The sequence below is a fragment of the Hylaeus anthracinus genome, unplaced genomic scaffold, assembly GCF_026225885.1.
Source record: "Hylaeus anthracinus isolate JK02 unplaced genomic scaffold, UHH_iyHylAnth1.0_haploid 11985, whole genome shotgun sequence".
Classification (NCBI taxonomy): Eukaryota; Metazoa; Arthropoda; class Insecta; order Hymenoptera; family Colletidae; genus Hylaeus; species Hylaeus anthracinus.
In genome coordinates, this window is record NW_026534333.1 from 3,158,570 (window position 1) to 3,175,705 (window position 17,136).

General features: G+C 44.9%; 1 protein-coding gene across 1 annotated transcript in view; it reads left to right on the plus strand.

Moving 5' to 3' along the window:
- LOC128887317 (nephrin) overlaps positions 1-17,136 on the plus strand; it is a 360,575-nt gene that overhangs the window by 22,000 nt on the left and 321,439 nt on the right. The gene's annotated exons all lie outside the window — the stretch shown is intronic.

Below are 17,136 nucleotides of genomic sequence, written 5' to 3' on the forward strand. Positions count from 1 at the left end.
ATCGCCGCGGAATTGCGACAAGTTGTGTTTTCCCGTTCGGTTGTTGACGTTAAAACCTGCCAGTGGAAAAAGTTGAACAACAGAACAAGGTGCATCCTGCCGGGCGAAACTTTGTTTTTTTTCCATGACTGCATCGACGCACCCGCACGGCCCGACTGCACCACCCTATTTATTTTCTTTTCCATACGAAGCTCCGGGGCTCTTTCCGAACGACTATTTTTAATATTAACGGAATCACGTTACGCCATTTTATCCATCGAATCGCCGCGTGGCCGTTCGCTCGCGTTAACTCGAATTTGTTTGGGTCACATTTTTTATTATCGGATCCATGTGTTTTTTTCAACGCGTCGATCGCCGCGCCATATATATAGATGACAGATTTTCACTCAGGAATTAAAACATGAATTTTGCATTTTAATGATAGATACCGGTAAACGATTTGCAAGCATCCGTTATTAGCTCTCGCGAAAATCTAAAATGGGTTCTTAAACAAAAACTTGCGATACTTCCCAAACTCCTTTGTTTAGTTGTATTCAAATTTTGTTTAAATATAATTTCCTCGATTTCACTTCATTTGCAAACAAAAATATAAATAATCCTCCCTGACAAGCAGGATACAACGATACCTTTTCAATTTTTGTTGTTGTTTTGTTTAAATTATCAGCAAACGCTGTCGAAAGCGCTCACCGAGAGAGGTAAAAGAAATCGCTGGCATCGAAAAACCCATCGAACGAAAAATAATGGTATAATTCCGTAAAAATGTGGATGGCTTTCCAATGTTTTCATCCCTCGAATTACGCGAAATAATCCAAACGCAAACCCCTGTTCGGTGCGATGTTTTCCGCCCTCCCTTGGTGCGCACTTTTCGAAATTCGTTCAAACCATCCAGGTAGAAAACGGGATTTAAAAACAACGCGGAATGACTCGTGCCATGATTTCTCGTATTTAACGCAGGAAAAAGGAATTTTCGTTTCTGTATGTAATTCACGGAAAAACATTGGACGCGGAGGGAGAGTATAATAAAGCATCGAAATTCTTCACAGGAGATTCTTCGTAATAATAAATAACGTAAAATGAAATCGAATCAAACGTACAATTTCGATGAATAAGCTTTCGTTCTCGCAATGAAATCAACGAATTCTACAATATCGAAACAATCGAAGACGATTCAAGGTTTAAAGCCTCTGATGAATTTCATTTAATTTCGTCTATGCCCGCGTCCTACTTCGTCTCATTGATTTTCAAGTTTCGCGAGCAAGGAAAAACTTGGATAGATTCGCGATAAGCCACGTGTCGTGTGCGGAGTATACGCGGCGACCGATGTTGCTAAAAATGCAAATTGGAGAACACTGGCGCGCCGAAATTATGAACTACCCTCTCGTAACGTCCTCGAGTTTCGAAGCATGATGGAATATGGGGAGTGGATGAATTTAAATTCGCGGAGTTAGTTAAATGAAACTATCCGAGAGGCGATGCAAGTTCTTTGAGATATTTTCATGGCTTTTAAGTAGAAAAAACGACTACGCAACTTTAATTATGAGGAGAATTAGCCTGTCTCGGTGGACCGGAGTTAATTATAAAGTTTCTTGGCGAATTTCTAGTTAGCAGAAATGTTTGTTCTTCGCGCGGTGTTTATTTGTCCTGGAAAATTTACCAAAGCGTTGAATACCGCGATAACATCATCGCGAAATGGGACATAAGAACTTAATAAACAAAGAAAAGTAAGCGGTTTTAATAGTCATCTTTCGATCCACGCTAATCGAGTGGACGCAGGCGCGTCGATTCATTTTTCATGTTCGCTCCGGAATTACGCTGTAAAGACGAAGTTAGGGGCAATTATTGTTTACGCGGAACGTAAATAAAAGCTTAAACGAGGGGAAAATATATGGAGTTTAACGTTCAATCATCCCCTACGTAATAGGGATTTTTACGACTTAACAGACATTTCCTTCATTTCGTTACGTAAATTCACGCCATTATGATTTAATGGCATGGCTGCATAATTAACTCTTTGGCTAATTTAATACGCTATACGTACATGTATTTTAGCTGAAAATTATGCGAGCATTATCACGCGTTAACATAATGTAGATTAGAGGAGCACAATATTTTTTGTAAAAAATATCATTCTCCGCGATACTCCGGACTCGAAAATTACGCAAAATTCGGCCCGTCGGCTCCGTAAGACAAGCGTTCGACGGTGTAAATTCGATTTCCTGTACGTGAAATTGAATTTTATTAATAATATATACCTGCCAATTTCCTAACAGGTAATCCAATATTTTTTGTTTGTTTCAATATCGTTCTGTTAACGTTTTTGTGTTCGCTTTCGAATTGCAAACTTCGCCGGGGATGAAGGTCTTTCCATCAGAATTTTTGTTAATGAATAAAACCGGCGAAATTCATTTTCGAGCCGAAACCTTTCGTAATTGAAAATATCGTATTGGTTTCCTGATGTTCTCGGTACTCTCTGATGGGAATAAATACGCGACGGTGTTAACGCTATTTAAATCGCATAGGATAAAAAATTCATCGTAAGATGTTGTTAGTTTGGCTATTTTTTTCTTCTGTATTTTTCTCAATTTTAATGTCGCATCTAAATACTCGCGGAGCGTTTATAATCGTTTGGTAATCGCAGCGATACCTATCACTATCGACTACAGCCCGATATTTCAATGGCCGATGTAAAATCTAAACAAAAGGACGCCGTAATAATTAGATGGATCGTTGGAGATTTATACTAGCCGGTTTGCCCGCCTCGGACAGGAATAATGCCGTGGATAAACATTCCAGCCACCGATGCGGCAAGGTAAAATAATTTAACGATTCATACTGATTCGCTTTAATTGCTTCGTACAGTTTAATTGAATTTATTTGCAATAGTTTAATTTTCGAAAATTAAACGAAGCCCTTTCGACTTGGCCCCTAATGCGGGTTCGCTATCCATTCGACCTTCCCTCCCCTCGTTTCCGAAAACCACCACTCGATTACATTTGCGTTATTAGGCTCCTCTCTCATTAGCCTTTTATCGAATGGCTCGTCAAAAGGGACGGAAGCACTTTCAATCGACGTGAAATCGCTACGTGTCGTTTAGAAAATTTTACTTGTATTTTCTACTTTTACTTCGAATAAAAAAACATATGTAGCATCCTTATTTCTGGAACATCAGATTAAATATCAACATCTTGATAAACAATGCCGTGGTCACACGTTCGTCGCGTACTTTTGCCAATCGACGAGGCACAGAGATAAATAATGCTCAGACGTTTGGCCACGTTCCAAGAAAGCTCGGGAAACGTCCCTCTGTATCTGTACGTATCTGTACATCGACGAATTTCCAGCGTTCGGATATTATTTTATCGAAATACTTTGTTTCGCTGTCGATAGCGAAGGAGAACCGTCGACGGTAGGGTAGACTTATCGGGGCAACAGTGAAGAAAACAAGGGGAATGAAAACAAAAAAAATGAAAGAGAAAGAAAGATAAACAAAAAAAATGCGAACACAATGGACGCAAAATATTGTCGATAATGAGAAGCAGGGGGGGGGGGACGCTTTAAGTTTTATTCGCGTTGGCGCAGCGTGAAAAGAACGAATCGCTCGTCGGATTATCCCGGGGAAAGTTCGAAGCGTACATGCAAGTATAATTCGCGGATAATGCTCGTTTTCAATAAGGAGTTAACGAAGGGCCGGTTTATGCGCCGGTAACAGCTGTTATTTTTGCGGCTGTCCGCCGCGGCGTATCTTCGTTGTTTGAATAATTTATGGAAAAGTTGGGGAATAATTCCGACCACGCCGAAAGAGAAAAACCTTACCAGCGAGTGGACGATCGCTCGATTCTGTCCAAGACGCCATTTTCCGCTGGTGTCTTCCTTTGGTTGCTACGTAATGTCAACGAGCAAGGAGTAATTTGTATATTACATATACAAATTAATAATAATAATATATATATACTACTATACTATACACACACATATATATATATATATATATGTGTATAGTACTGTAGAAAAGTCTTAGGTCACCATGTGTACCCTGCATCACACTTCGATAAATGTACGCCAATAAAATAAACATGACATTTGCTACCATGTCATTGTGCTTCACGTATACTACGTACTATATGTACATGTAACAGAATCGTGAAAAATTATTTGAGAGATTTGGACGAGAATGAAACAATGCATACAGATATTTCTATTAATATATCCAGCACTGTTTAGACGTGTTTTTCTATCGAAGAATCCTTTCCCCCAAAAAGTGATAGAGCGAAAGATAATCCAGCCTCGCGACGGTGTCTTACGTTTCAAAAATACGCCGCGAAAAATACAGCCATAAACGCAAAGTTGCTCGAGGCACGCAACCCAGCGACCCCGGCGATCGCGCAAACTCACGGATAAATGAAAAATTCATCCTCGAGATAAACAAGCTTTATTAAGTCCGTGTAAGGCGGTCACTATCGCGCTCGCGCACGTTCTTCCTGCGGGAAGAAAAAGGCAACGACACGTTTTTCCCAGCAGTCAGCTTTCAAAAGCGGGAAAAAGTGGTCCAGTCCTTATATCACGGCAACCACGTTGAAATGTCGGATCGTCGCACTTTGGGAAGGGTTAAAATGCTACTCGTGTACCAATAATTTTCGCAGGGTAGGTGGGGAGAGGGTAGAAACGAGGCTGCGACTCTCGTTTCACCCGGATGCTGAAGTTGAACTGCAGCTGGAATCCATGAATCAAAACTCTCGACGATTTGTCAGGTGCAAATTGAGGTCTGGAGTCGGGATGAAGTCGACTGTTCGTCGCTTCTTCGGGTTTAGGGACGCGTCGTTGGTTCTTTTGTTCTTAAGGGTGACGAATTAGAAGTTTGCGATATATTCCATCCGACCCGCGGTTCGATCTTCTGTTCGATCTACCTTTTTTTTTGTAGACTGTTTCAGTCTGCTGTTGGGTCTACTTCAGCGGTGGAATAGGGGACATGGAAACGTTGGAAGAAAAATTCGTACAAACGGGAATTCCATTTGACCTTGTTTCCTAGTTCCAACCATTTTTGCGCTCCGGCAGTACTCCAGGAGAAGCAGCGGCTTATAGGCAGAGCTAGAAACGCAATTTTTCAAATATTTCAGGTGTATTTTGTCCACTTCATCGACGGTGGCTAGGTTTACTGAACGTGATCATTTTTACCCATTGCTATGTTCGCAAGGGTCACAGAACCCCAAGTTCGATATTTAACTTTGATATTCCGCGTCCTCCGGCATCGTTGATAAGTAATTTCCATGGAGAACCAAAACACCGGCATTCGAGAACATTAGAAGCCCGCACCGTTGGAACCTCGTCGAAAAAAGCTTCCGACCCAGTTCCACCTCGCACCTAGATTCCAGAGGGTTAGGATAGAAATAGCCTCAAAACCTGTTCGCGAAACCTCCCCTAGCTTTCGATCTAAAACTCTACCTTGGCACCAAAGCTTCCGATGCTTTCGGTACCTTCGGGACCTCTTCCGACCCCTATTTTTGGGTCCCCGTTGGAACGCTCGTTTCCCTGGTGTTTGCGACGGAGTTCCCCGTGAAAAAAAGGAACTCCGGAGCAAGTCTGGAGAGTCGCGGGGGTTTGAGCCGACGTGGACGAGGGACGGGCGTGCAGTAGACGATATTGGCGTGTACGTCACTAGCTCCAGGGTCGGCGGTCCAGCCTGGCGAGAGAGAGAAAGAGGAAGCAAGCGAGTCGACCGGAAGCGGAGAAGGGAAAGGTTGGATGGCTAGGTCGCTGAAGTTGCGGTGCTGCGGAACTGCGGGGCCAGGGGTACGGCGGGGGTGTTTTGGGGCGTCGGTGAACGAGGGTGGCGTCGCGAGAGTGGGTCGGCCATGACGTCATAGCTATGGGGGAGATCGATCCGGGATTCGCGGTCTGCCCGAGGGCGCAGCGGCACCTACACCCCCGCGCACCCTCCGCCTACAAGGCTCTCCCACGTCGCTCTTCAACCTGACTCCACCCTAGGACACGCGGCTACGAGCGGTTGTCGCTGAAGCTGTGTGCACCGCCGAGAGTATGCGAGAGGGGGGATCTTCGGTGACTTTTCCAGCGGCTCTTGCGCCTCGAGATTGCGATTCGACGTGTCCGGGACTGATTGGGAGGAGGAGGAAAAATGTTGATCTTGGGCTCGTTGTTCCTGGCCGCTTGCACGGCCCTCCCCTGTTCGATCTCGGCTCGATACTCGGGCCGAACGAGAGGAACGAGCCTGGCGACGTTTGCGGATTGCGTTACCGGCTTGGAATTAAAGAGGAACGAGCGCGAGGGATTGTCTCGGCCAGTCTCGGACCGTTGGGGGTGGCTTGGACTGTCTTTGTGTCTGAGAGGCCACGTGGCCTTTGGGGAGTCTATACTTCGGCCGAAGTTTCGATGAAATCGTTAAGAGACCGAGGAGAAACCACGAATGGGATACACGACGTGTGCTGATATTAACCAGTCGGCTGTGGCGTTCTCTTTTCAGAACGCGCACCCATGTGTGCCGTGAGAATCAAGCTGCGACAGGTATAGTCGTCAAACACGGAGTAATATCAGATCGCGAGGACTTTGTATTAAATTTACATATTTGGTCGTCCAAAGAATTCATGCCGCTTCAGCTACTCGAATTAACATGTGCAACATACTCTTAAATAACAAATGATAACTAAATTTTACGCACAACGAGTATACTCGTCAATCACAGCTGACTGGTTAAAAACCATACGTGGGATCCCAGGAAGATTTCTATCGCATTGAAGATCTTTCTTTCGTTTGGGGTAGTTTCAGCAAGGATAGATGACACGCTAGCTTCAAATCCTTTACAATTTTTCATCATACTTAACGCAGATTATTTTTTCGACTCCTAGAAAAGTTCTCTTATTCCGACGAGTTAGTACTTTACCTATTTAATTGCGGTATCAGTCCCACTCGTTTCTTCCTAACCGAGAAAGTCTCGCGTTCGTTGGTCCCTTAGATCTTCCGTTATTATCGGGATCCTCGAAACTTTCTCGTCGTGGTAATCTTCTCATCGGACAATGGCGTGCGTCCCATAACAGAGAGTAATCGCGTAATCGCCTAAGGGCGACGCTCGCCTGCATAAGTCTTTAAACTCTCCCAAAACGCGAAATTTGCCGTTTGTTTTCGTCATCGGATGATGGTTCGGTAATTGCTCGAGCTTTTCAGCTGGCAGTACGGGATTGTATTTTTTGGTTTCGGGATTGGAACAGTTCGCGTACCACCTAGCGATCATTACGCGAGCCGTGTTCGAACGTTCGGCGCATGTTCGAGCCGCTTTCGCGTTTCTTTTTTTCGATGACGGAAGCCTCATCGGGACCCTGGGACGATGTCCCGCCATTGATTCGCTTACGAAGGTCAATATCGATCATCGGACGGATTTTTATTATCGGTCGTGCCGTGGTACGCGTCATTGACGCGTTCGTTTTGCGTTTCGCTCGGTCGGTGGAGTGTGTCGACTGTTGGAGTTTAGCGGACCACGTTTTTGAGTAGATCAATTTGACAAAGTTGCAGCGAAAATTCTGAGTATTAGGACATCGTTGACCCAATTTCGGGTTGCGGCGGGCTGAAATTATCGAGGCTCGAATTGACCCGAAATAACGTGTTTCGTGTCAGATTCCAGGGAGCGCTATTTTTCCGCGCTGCAACGCGAATGTGGAAAAATGTCGTCGTAAACTTTAACCCCGGAATGACTGCGCTAGGCAGTTATCCGAACTGCGAATCCGGTTTTTCTTCATTTTTCATCCCGAGTCGAGTGTTTTTCCGTTTCCCCGAAAGGGGACTCGATCGGCTCGAAGCATTTCTTAGATTCTTCGAAGGGAGTCTTTTCCAGGGTGGAATAATATTTATTTTACGTCATTTGCGTTCGACTGACTGTTCCGATTCCGAATATCGCGGTGCCTTAGTTTTACCAAAATGAAATACACGTTACTAAGGGATAACGTAGCTTTCTATAACTGAAAAAATGTTTGGCGTCGTTTCGGAACTTCCAGAGATCATCTGCTACATACAAACAAATTTTACCTCTTTTTAGAATTTTAGTATAGATTATCCACAAGTATTTAGTTAACAACGTGACACTACTTTGGACTGTAGCGACAACGATTAACTTCGAATAACCTGTTAAGCATCGACCCGTTAATAACGAAATAATTCTGTTATTGGTACCCGAGCTCGATGTACGCAACTAAAACACCAGACCTACCGCTACCGATCCGACCCAGCCGCGTCGAGTTTGTTTTTGAAATTACCCTTTTGCCAGTGTTTTCGTTACAACTATTAATGCCAATTATTACAACAGAATCCGGGCTAATTATATCGGCAAATTGATTCGGCGCTTCTTCCTTCGGTAATTTCACGGGAACGCTTCGACCTCGGTGGTTTCGTTAAACGTGCAGGTCGATTACTTCCTTTTTTAGCCGCGAACTTTTAAGCAGAACAGTCGGCGAACCGATTTGTTCAATCGTTAATTGAAAGTTTCCACGAACGTTTTCCGGTATTCGCTCGGTCGGTGTTGCAGGTCGCGACTTAATTGCATTCCGATAAATATTCCGTTCGTACGTGTGCGAACGGGCTGCGATTCTGCGGCCAACCGTGGAAGGGATTAGGATAAACGTATAGTCTGGCGTCGATCGTACAAATGTTCATTAGAATACACCCTCGCTTTGGCGCGGGGTACGGTCAGGAACTAAACGTTCCGGTACCGTGCCGCGCGAATTGAAACTTGCACGTTTCGGAATTTATGTCGTTAAACAATCGCCCGTAATTGTTAATCGTAGGAATTCGGTTACATGGTTCGCAACGCGACGAGCAGCGCGCGAGTCGTTCGGGAACGTGTTAAATATGAGTGAATATTTTACCGAGTTTCGATTGTTTACTTCTCGCTCGTTGGAAAATTGAATAGCGTACCGCGGATTTCGAGAAGTACGTACACGCAAACTCGGCGACAAAGGCATTGCAGGTCTGTGGGTTTAGGATTTATTATTGGGGCGAGTGTCGCGCGTTGTTTCGTTCGGACCGATAATTACTATTATTGATATGGAAGAAATGTACACGAAGCGTGAATTTTATTCGTTTCGCTTGTATCGTAACTGCGCGAAATTCGTAGTTCGGTAACGATATCTCAGTGGAGAGCACCTCGAAGTATTAGTTAAAAGATTTGCATCGATGATTTGTTTTTTCAAGCTGTCGGTGCGTAAGTGACGCAAGAGAAGAGTACCGTAACAGTTTTTATCAGATATCATACTACGAGCCGCTTACTCTCCCTTCGTCGTTTCGAAGCGTCTACGGGAGAATTTTATATCGTATCGTGCTCTCGACATAATCCAAAAGAAACTGGATTAATTGAACGCGCGTCCCAGACCGCCCTCAAGGATTAAACAATCGCAGGGTCCAATATTTTCTCGTGAGCGCGACTTTAAATTCAAATTCCCGCAGAGTGGAAAGTTTGGTGAAAATAGAAACTCGTAAGGGAGTCCGGGCGTAAATATGTTGGGAGATAAAAGGTTCGGTGCCGTGACCTAGGGCATCTTTCAAGGCTTAACGTATTTATGGCTCTCCTTTGACGCAACTTCACCGTTCAGAAAGTAGTTTGCCACTGACCGTCTACAAATATTGATTCGGGCAAATAGTCGGCCGGTTCGAGTGACTCGAGGATGCGCGAGAGGGTGTTTAAGAATGCAAACTTGACCGGAAAAACGGTGCTGCTCTTCCGGGGTTACATGAGTTTTCAGGGCCAAAAAGAATAATAGAATACAATTCCTATAAAATTTTTCGAACGAACATTTGAACGACATCTCATAAATTTTTCATGGAAAAATATTGAAAAATAAGAGCTGGTTTTCGGAGATCATTTAGAAAAATGGAGTGACTTATGATAGATTTATCTGAAATGAAAAAAAATGTTCTATTAGTGCGTGAGTATACGTGATTGAAGAATTAAAAAAAAAAAAATTTGAAATTTGAATTTTTATCAGAGTTGTGTATTAAAATCGTAACCCATGTAACCCTATAAGGTGGCGAATCGGTACCGTCGACCCCGCTAAAAACAATTTACCTGTGGCTTCGATATCGTTCCTATTGGTCAGAGTGATATTATCCGAAGATTTAAAAGTTTCCCGTGGATTAAAGTTGTTTTGCTCGGCGTCGGACCGCTTGGGAGAAAATTCTATTACCGTCGGTGGCTTCGTCGGGCGGAAGTTATTTTCCAAAACTGCAGTCTTAGACGCCGGAACTGTTTGGAACGCTTTATACGCATCGACGTTTCGCGAACACTCGCTCTTGTTTCTTTCCGTTACGATTTTCGTTGCAGCTTAAATGAATTGCAAAATAATCGAATAAGTTCCCTCGAAGTTATCGCGGATGGAGAACTCGCGTAACGTCCTGCGGTAAGTTACGCTCGTCGGCGAATTAGCAAGCGTATGAAACGAACTGTTAAGTCCTGGCAACGTCAGGAGTCCGTATCGAAACGCCAACGGCTCGGGAAACAGAACGGAAAATTCTTGGATCGCGTGGAGCGCGCGGCAAAGGCGATTTTGGACTTCGTTTCCTACTTCGGTTCCCGGATAATGCCAACCCGTTCCGGGGTTAATCGACAAGCCATTAATCGGGACACGGTCGTATGGTTGCGGGTATCGGCGAACTTCCTATTTCCTGAAACGAAACCCCAGACACGATAAGTGAACCGAGGTCGCCCAAAGAGAGATACAATACTCGTGGAAATGGGGAGTAAATATCGGGCCTACCGTGCAAAAAGCCCATTTAATTATCGACAGGTTTAATTAATCTTCGCGTCGAATCCTCGAGGACAATTAAACCATTCGCGAAGGCTCGATTCCCGACTTTGAAACTTCGCGCTGAGCGCAAAATATCGACGACGAAGCGTACGTTACAGCGTTTAAAATAGGAGATAACTCTCGTTTAAATTTCATTTCTATTATCGGTAACGATAGAAAGTTGAGTAACGAATATAATGTACATTTTTAGTTTTGAAATCTTCGATTATACCCTTTTTTCTTTTTAATACAAACATCGATGGAACGGCACAGAATAAAACGAATCCGGTGATTCGGTTTACTTTTTATTCGTGTATTTCTCTTATGCAATCGCGGTTCGTTCGATCGTCAGGGGACGAAAACAGCGAGACACGTTTCCATTGAATAGCTCGATGACGTAACTTTCTTTCTCCTCGCGTGTTGGCTTCGGTTCTCAAATTATTTCACACCTGAACGTAGTGTACGATCCAACGATCCGTGTATTAATTTTCGCAGTCGCGCTACGATATATCGTTACTCCAATTTCCTCAATTTTCGTACATCTTCGGTTAACAAAATAAATTCTGATAACTCCGAGAACCAGAACCGTCAGACCTTCTGATACACGACACGTCGACGTAAGAGATTGCCCCTCGAAAAATCAGCTTCTTTTCGTCGTTCTTCTTTTCAAACGCGTGGACTGTTGTCGTCGCCGAATTCGAAGGATCGGTCGCCTCGAAACAAGAACGATCCGTTGTCTGGGTTCGATACACCATCCCCGGAAGAACCCGGATGTAATTGATTGTACCGGTTGTTTGTCAACGGGGATGGTCGTTTTGTTTCGGCGGAGTGGTACAAGCTGCGATCGGCCGCTGTTTCGAGAAGAGAAGATGGTTCGCCCGTGGCACGGAATACGAAGCGACTGCCATTAAACGATAACTTCGCCACACGACGAAGCGACGCCTCGAGCGAAAGCGGCGAGGATTCAGGCCGAAGGAAGAGGATCCACCGATGCGATAGATGGATCGAGGGAGAGATCGTGCCGCAGACGTATCCCTTGATAGCGTCACGAGCCACGGTAACAAACTTCGAGCTCCTCGGTCTGTTTACCGTCGAGGACGACCGCGTTCCCTGTCCCCCAAGATCGGGAGACGTGTCTAGCTTTTCTGACAGACACTGATGAGACGGTGGCTCGAGTCGCTCGTGTTTGCCAGCTAGGCTTCGGGACGACAGTGATCGTCGTGCGTCGCTCCAGGACTGCTGAGCCTTGTTCAAACCTTTTCAGCCATTGTTGTCCTGCGATCCGGTTACGTTGTCGATTCAAGCCAGGTCTGGAGATATTTAGATCGGAATACGTGGCTCATTCTTCCGGCAAACACCGATCTGGTCGATGGTCGCGTTTGCCAGGTAAGCTTTACGATCGAAGCGAGGGTTGCGGGTCGTTGTGCTAGACTGCTAAGGCTAGGTCGAGACTTTCCACGGATTTTTTTCACGGTTTGCGATTCTTTTACGCGATGCTATCGTTTAGATCATCGAACGTAGCTTGCTCCTCCGACGTGCACTGGGATTCGGTTACGATGTCGATTCAGGGCATGTCAGGGCGGATATTTAGATCGGAGATGCGTCTCGGAAACACTGATCGGGCTGATGTTCGGGCTGCTCGCGTTTGTCAGGTTGCTCGAATGCATATTTAGATCGCGAGATTTGGTTTCCTCCGCTGACAGATTCTGACGAGCCTGGCGCTCGAGTTACTACGTGCAAAATGATCGTTGTACGTAGGATCGCTCTTGTCTGTTAGCTAATTGTAAGAAATATTTTCTAAAAGCTGACTATCCTACTGCGGTAATTATATAATTACGAAGAATATTATTTTCCCGTCGTATTTCAAAGTTGTTATTCGAGATAAAAGTTTCAAACGGTCAGACGTTGCGCGCGTATTACAACTAGTGGTAAAACTTTCATGGACGCCTTGTGGTTCTGGGCCGCGCGTTAGGTTCGCTACCGACAGGCCCAAAAAGTTGTCTTTCCTGTCGTAACGTGACACCCTGGAAGATTCGTTTGGGCTTCCGAGCGACACGCGTCGCTGCACATTTGGCGCCCACATCCGCGTGAAACCGCGTGACCAAGCAGGTTTCGAAGCGTACTGGAATTAAGGGGACGGTTCTGTCGTTCTTTTTAAGAACCAAGACGAATCTTTGATGGTATCCAGGATTATCTTTGGTACTATCTGTTATCTATACAACACGGAACTCTATACGATTAAAAGGTTAATTTTTGGTCAAATAATAACCGAGAGCTGGTAAAGCATTTAGTTAGTAAATATGAAAGACGGTTTTCTGAGATGTTTAAAATTGCGCAAAGGCGCCTGAAACAAATAAGGAAGAACGACTGCAGTCCGTAGGTACTTGGAAGCGTTACGATCGGACCTGCACAGAGGTCTGTTTGCCAAAGGACCAACCACTGTGCTTCTCTTCCTTTGATTAGCATATTGGTTGGTCGTTTGGCTACGATCCCTTCGGGTCCCACGTGCGGCCCCATGTACATACGATCATACGTTCCACTTTAGTTTTACTACACACTTAGATCGTGGTCGATCCACCGTGTTTGCTATTCGGTTTAATCGGTGGATTATCACCGCGTAACACAATAGTCGTGTGCGTGTTATCGCGCAAAATATTGTCACGGTTTCGAGCTTCGTACCCTCCTGTTATCTTTATTCCGATCGATACTTTCTAATGCCACCGTGTCAAAGGAGAGCGATCGGTAAACGTACCTTAAGCATCAGTTTCTACAATATAATCCTTTGATTAAATTATTGAAAACGATTCTATGTTTTGATTCTATATTTACGATAGTTCCAGCATTTATTAGTGACTAGACAATCGAGGCAAAAATATGCTCGGAAATTTGATTTTTGAAACCAGAGGTAATCTTACCATGGGTCAAATTAGACCCAGCCTCTTCTTGCAGTCCAAACCGTCGAGCCTTCTCTTGTTAATCGTGGATCTAACGGAGTTCTGTCGCAGCTTAATCGCACGAGCGCCACCGGAAGTTGTCGAGACAAAAAAATATCCGCTTGGAAACTTTTCGTTTGAAACCAAAGATAAAGGAATTTTGTTACGGGTCAAACGCGACCCAGCATCCCCCGGCCTCTTGTAACGCGCGTGCAAACGTCCCATTTCCTCTGAAACTACCCTCGAGCTTCCAGCAACCGAAAAAAGTGGTCAAGGATCGCTGGTACACAGCGCGTTGGCTGGTTAACAGTCGCGAGTTCGTACATTAGCGCGTAGAACGGTTTGCGGGCAAGCTGAAAACCTAAAATTTAGCACTCGCGCGTACCGCGGCTATTACCATGCTAATGAGTGGTCGGTCGAGCTGTTCTCTTCCGGAGGGAGAGAGGGGACCGCGGTCCTGCGGTCTAACCTTAAGACAACACCGTCCACTTTATTTTCGCGCGCTCGGTTCAAACGTAATCCGAAAACATCGGAGTTAACGCGAGTTCATTATCTGCCGGGTTAATAGCTGTGGAACGTACCGGCGAGCACGGTGCACAGCGGTTGGTAATCCCAAAAAGCTGGCTAAAATACACCGCCCGCCTCTTGTAATTTATTTCTGCTCTTCAGGCTGCGGGGAAACGCGAGCGTGTTATTCTCGGTTTCGAATTTCGCACGATCGAGTCGGGGAAAGGATAATAAATACGCTCTTTGATCGCTGTTGGGTCAATCGAAGGTTCCTTTTTTTTTTTTTTTTTTTTTTGGCGAAGCACATATTTTTTTTTTTTACTTCAGAGCGGTTGCAGACCCATTGGAATTATCAAAACATTGAGATATATGACTGTCGAAACATTCGATCGTTTCGTACCTTGAGTCGAGAAGTAGTATTTCGCGTAATTAAATTCTTAGGGGCCCAAAGAATAGAACGATACAAGAAAATAGAGCGGACGAGAGCGTGTATTAGGCGTAGACATTAATTCTCTAATTTTTTAATTACATAGCACTCTGGTTTAAGCAGAAATATTTATTTGTTATTTTATTACGTTAAAGTATCGATCTTACTGTTACGTTGGGGTGAGGACGTCTCAAAAAAATGGCGTTTTGGTCCAAAGTCTTTCGTCCACCTTTTCGAGATTTCCGACGGTGGAAACGTAATCGGAAAACATGGTAGTTAACGCGAGTTCATTATCTGGCAGGTTAATAGCTGGAGGAAGAGAGTCCTCTGGAACACGCCAGCGGGCCGAATTTCTGAGCTTGGCTTTCAAACGGCTACAGCGGCTCGAATGTCACGCGGGTCGCCTCCTCTGGGCTCGCAATTCAGCCCCCGACCTCATCTGTGTCTCCTGTTTCACGAGAGGCTCGAACGAGTTCTCTGTTTCCCCAGCTTCGTTGGTCTATGAAGCGGTAATATTGCGGGAGGTGACACTTAAAGCGGCCAATGTTGAAATTTGCATAAAATGAAGCTCGTTATTTGTAGCCGGGCGTTCGAGTGAGGTACAAGGGGTGGCGTCTGAGTTAAGGGACGGAAAGCGCAGGAACTCGAGGAACCTGGGCAATTTTTGCTCGACACTTGATTAATAATACGTAATACTCAAAGTAATCGAATGTATAACAACTCTATATTATTAAAATAATCCGATAAACATTGAACTACGAGAATATTTGATTACGCGTGATCCGAATCAAATGTTTAAATCTTAACGGAATTACTTGGCACGTTATCGACTTTCAAATTTTGAATTCAGACTTGGAATGAGCGCCCTCGAATAGCTTTATATACCAAGTTTCATCCAAATCCAGTCGCTTTTCGCATCTTGTCCCGTCATATTGGTCCGTCGTTTTGAATTTCTAAATTTCAATCCCATTCGTGGGACAATTATCGATTCCTTGTCCCATGAATTCAACTCCATTCAACTCCAGTCCTCGATACCTCCCCTTCTCGTGTCAGCGTTTAATATTTTCTTCGGATCAGCGACGAAAATAACAGCCCGAGGGGAAGAAGACAAAAGAGCCCGGAAGGAGAGGGATGATTCTCGTAGGTTTACAGTGTACCAGAGACAGGTGGAGGAACGCAGCCGAGAGAGAGAGAAAGAGAGAGAGGGACCCGAGGGGAGAAGCAAATGATATAAATTACAGCCAATCCCCGGGATTAAAGTATCCAAAGAACAGTCGCATTTGTTCATGAACCGGTCGTCGGATCGGGTACGAAGTGCCTCTGTTTAAACAAGGGATTCCACCCCATCTCGCGCAACCAGCTTGACAGATCCACCGAGAGTTGGACTCGCCACTCCCCCCGACCAACCCCTCGTCCAGCTTTTCCTCGCCGCTTCTTTCGCCCTCGATATTTGAAATTTTACTTCTTATTCCCGTCTACGAGGGATGAAACACACTGCCCCGCTAATCGCCGGCGATTATTTTTCGTTCGTTATCGAGGAGGGTTTTCCTTTCCCTTCGTAGCTGTCTCCGCGCCTGATCGAGCATCCGCCGACGACGCCAGACGCGGACGAACGACGAGCAATTTTTGAGATTAAATTTTTTTCCGTCGGTGGTTCGACGCTTTCCGGTGGAGCGAGCGTCTCGTCGTTCTCCTCCTTCCCCGTTCGATGTTTTGTCCCGCCGGGACATTACGTTATTGCGATCTGAAACATTGTTTCGTATAAATTCGAAAGAGTCCTCTTCGTTCCGCGAGAAAACGGATGCAGTCGGGAGGTGGTCGAGCGAGAAGCGAATAGTTCGAACTCGCAAGACGAATTTTCCGAGTCCTGTCGGGCGTAGGTGCGAGCGAGCTGATCGATGAAGTGGTTTATTTTTATTAGAACGGTACCTTGAGGGGATGTCGAAACGGAAATAGGAAGGACTGGCTGCATCATTAATGCGTGTGCAGTGCGATTTTCCTGGGTGGTGTTGCTGAGGGATGTGCATACGAGTGCGTTGTAGCGTTGGTCGAGAACAGAAGAGCACAGCGTGTTAGGAAAAAGCTCGGTTGTTGGGGGCTCCATCACGCATCGCTAGATTATTCTCTACCGACCAACGTGTACATTCCTTTATCATACTAGAAATGATTATAATAAGACACGTAACGCGCAGAGTCTAATTTCAATTAAATCAATTTCAAATCAATTTGATTAATTCTCGCACCTTCGCTCTAAGTATTACCTGATATCAACCGAAGTTGAATCAAGTATGGAATTTGTATAAGTCCAGAGCCGTAAACGACCATTAAGAAACAACCCCTAAGAAATAACCCCTAAGAAACAATCCCTGAGAACTCGTCCCACGAATTTGATGCTATTTCCGCGAGAATTCGTTTCTTACACGCAACCCCGAGAAAGTATTCAATTTTTGCGAGTTGGTATCGTTCCGGTGGAATCCATTTGTAAGTTTAA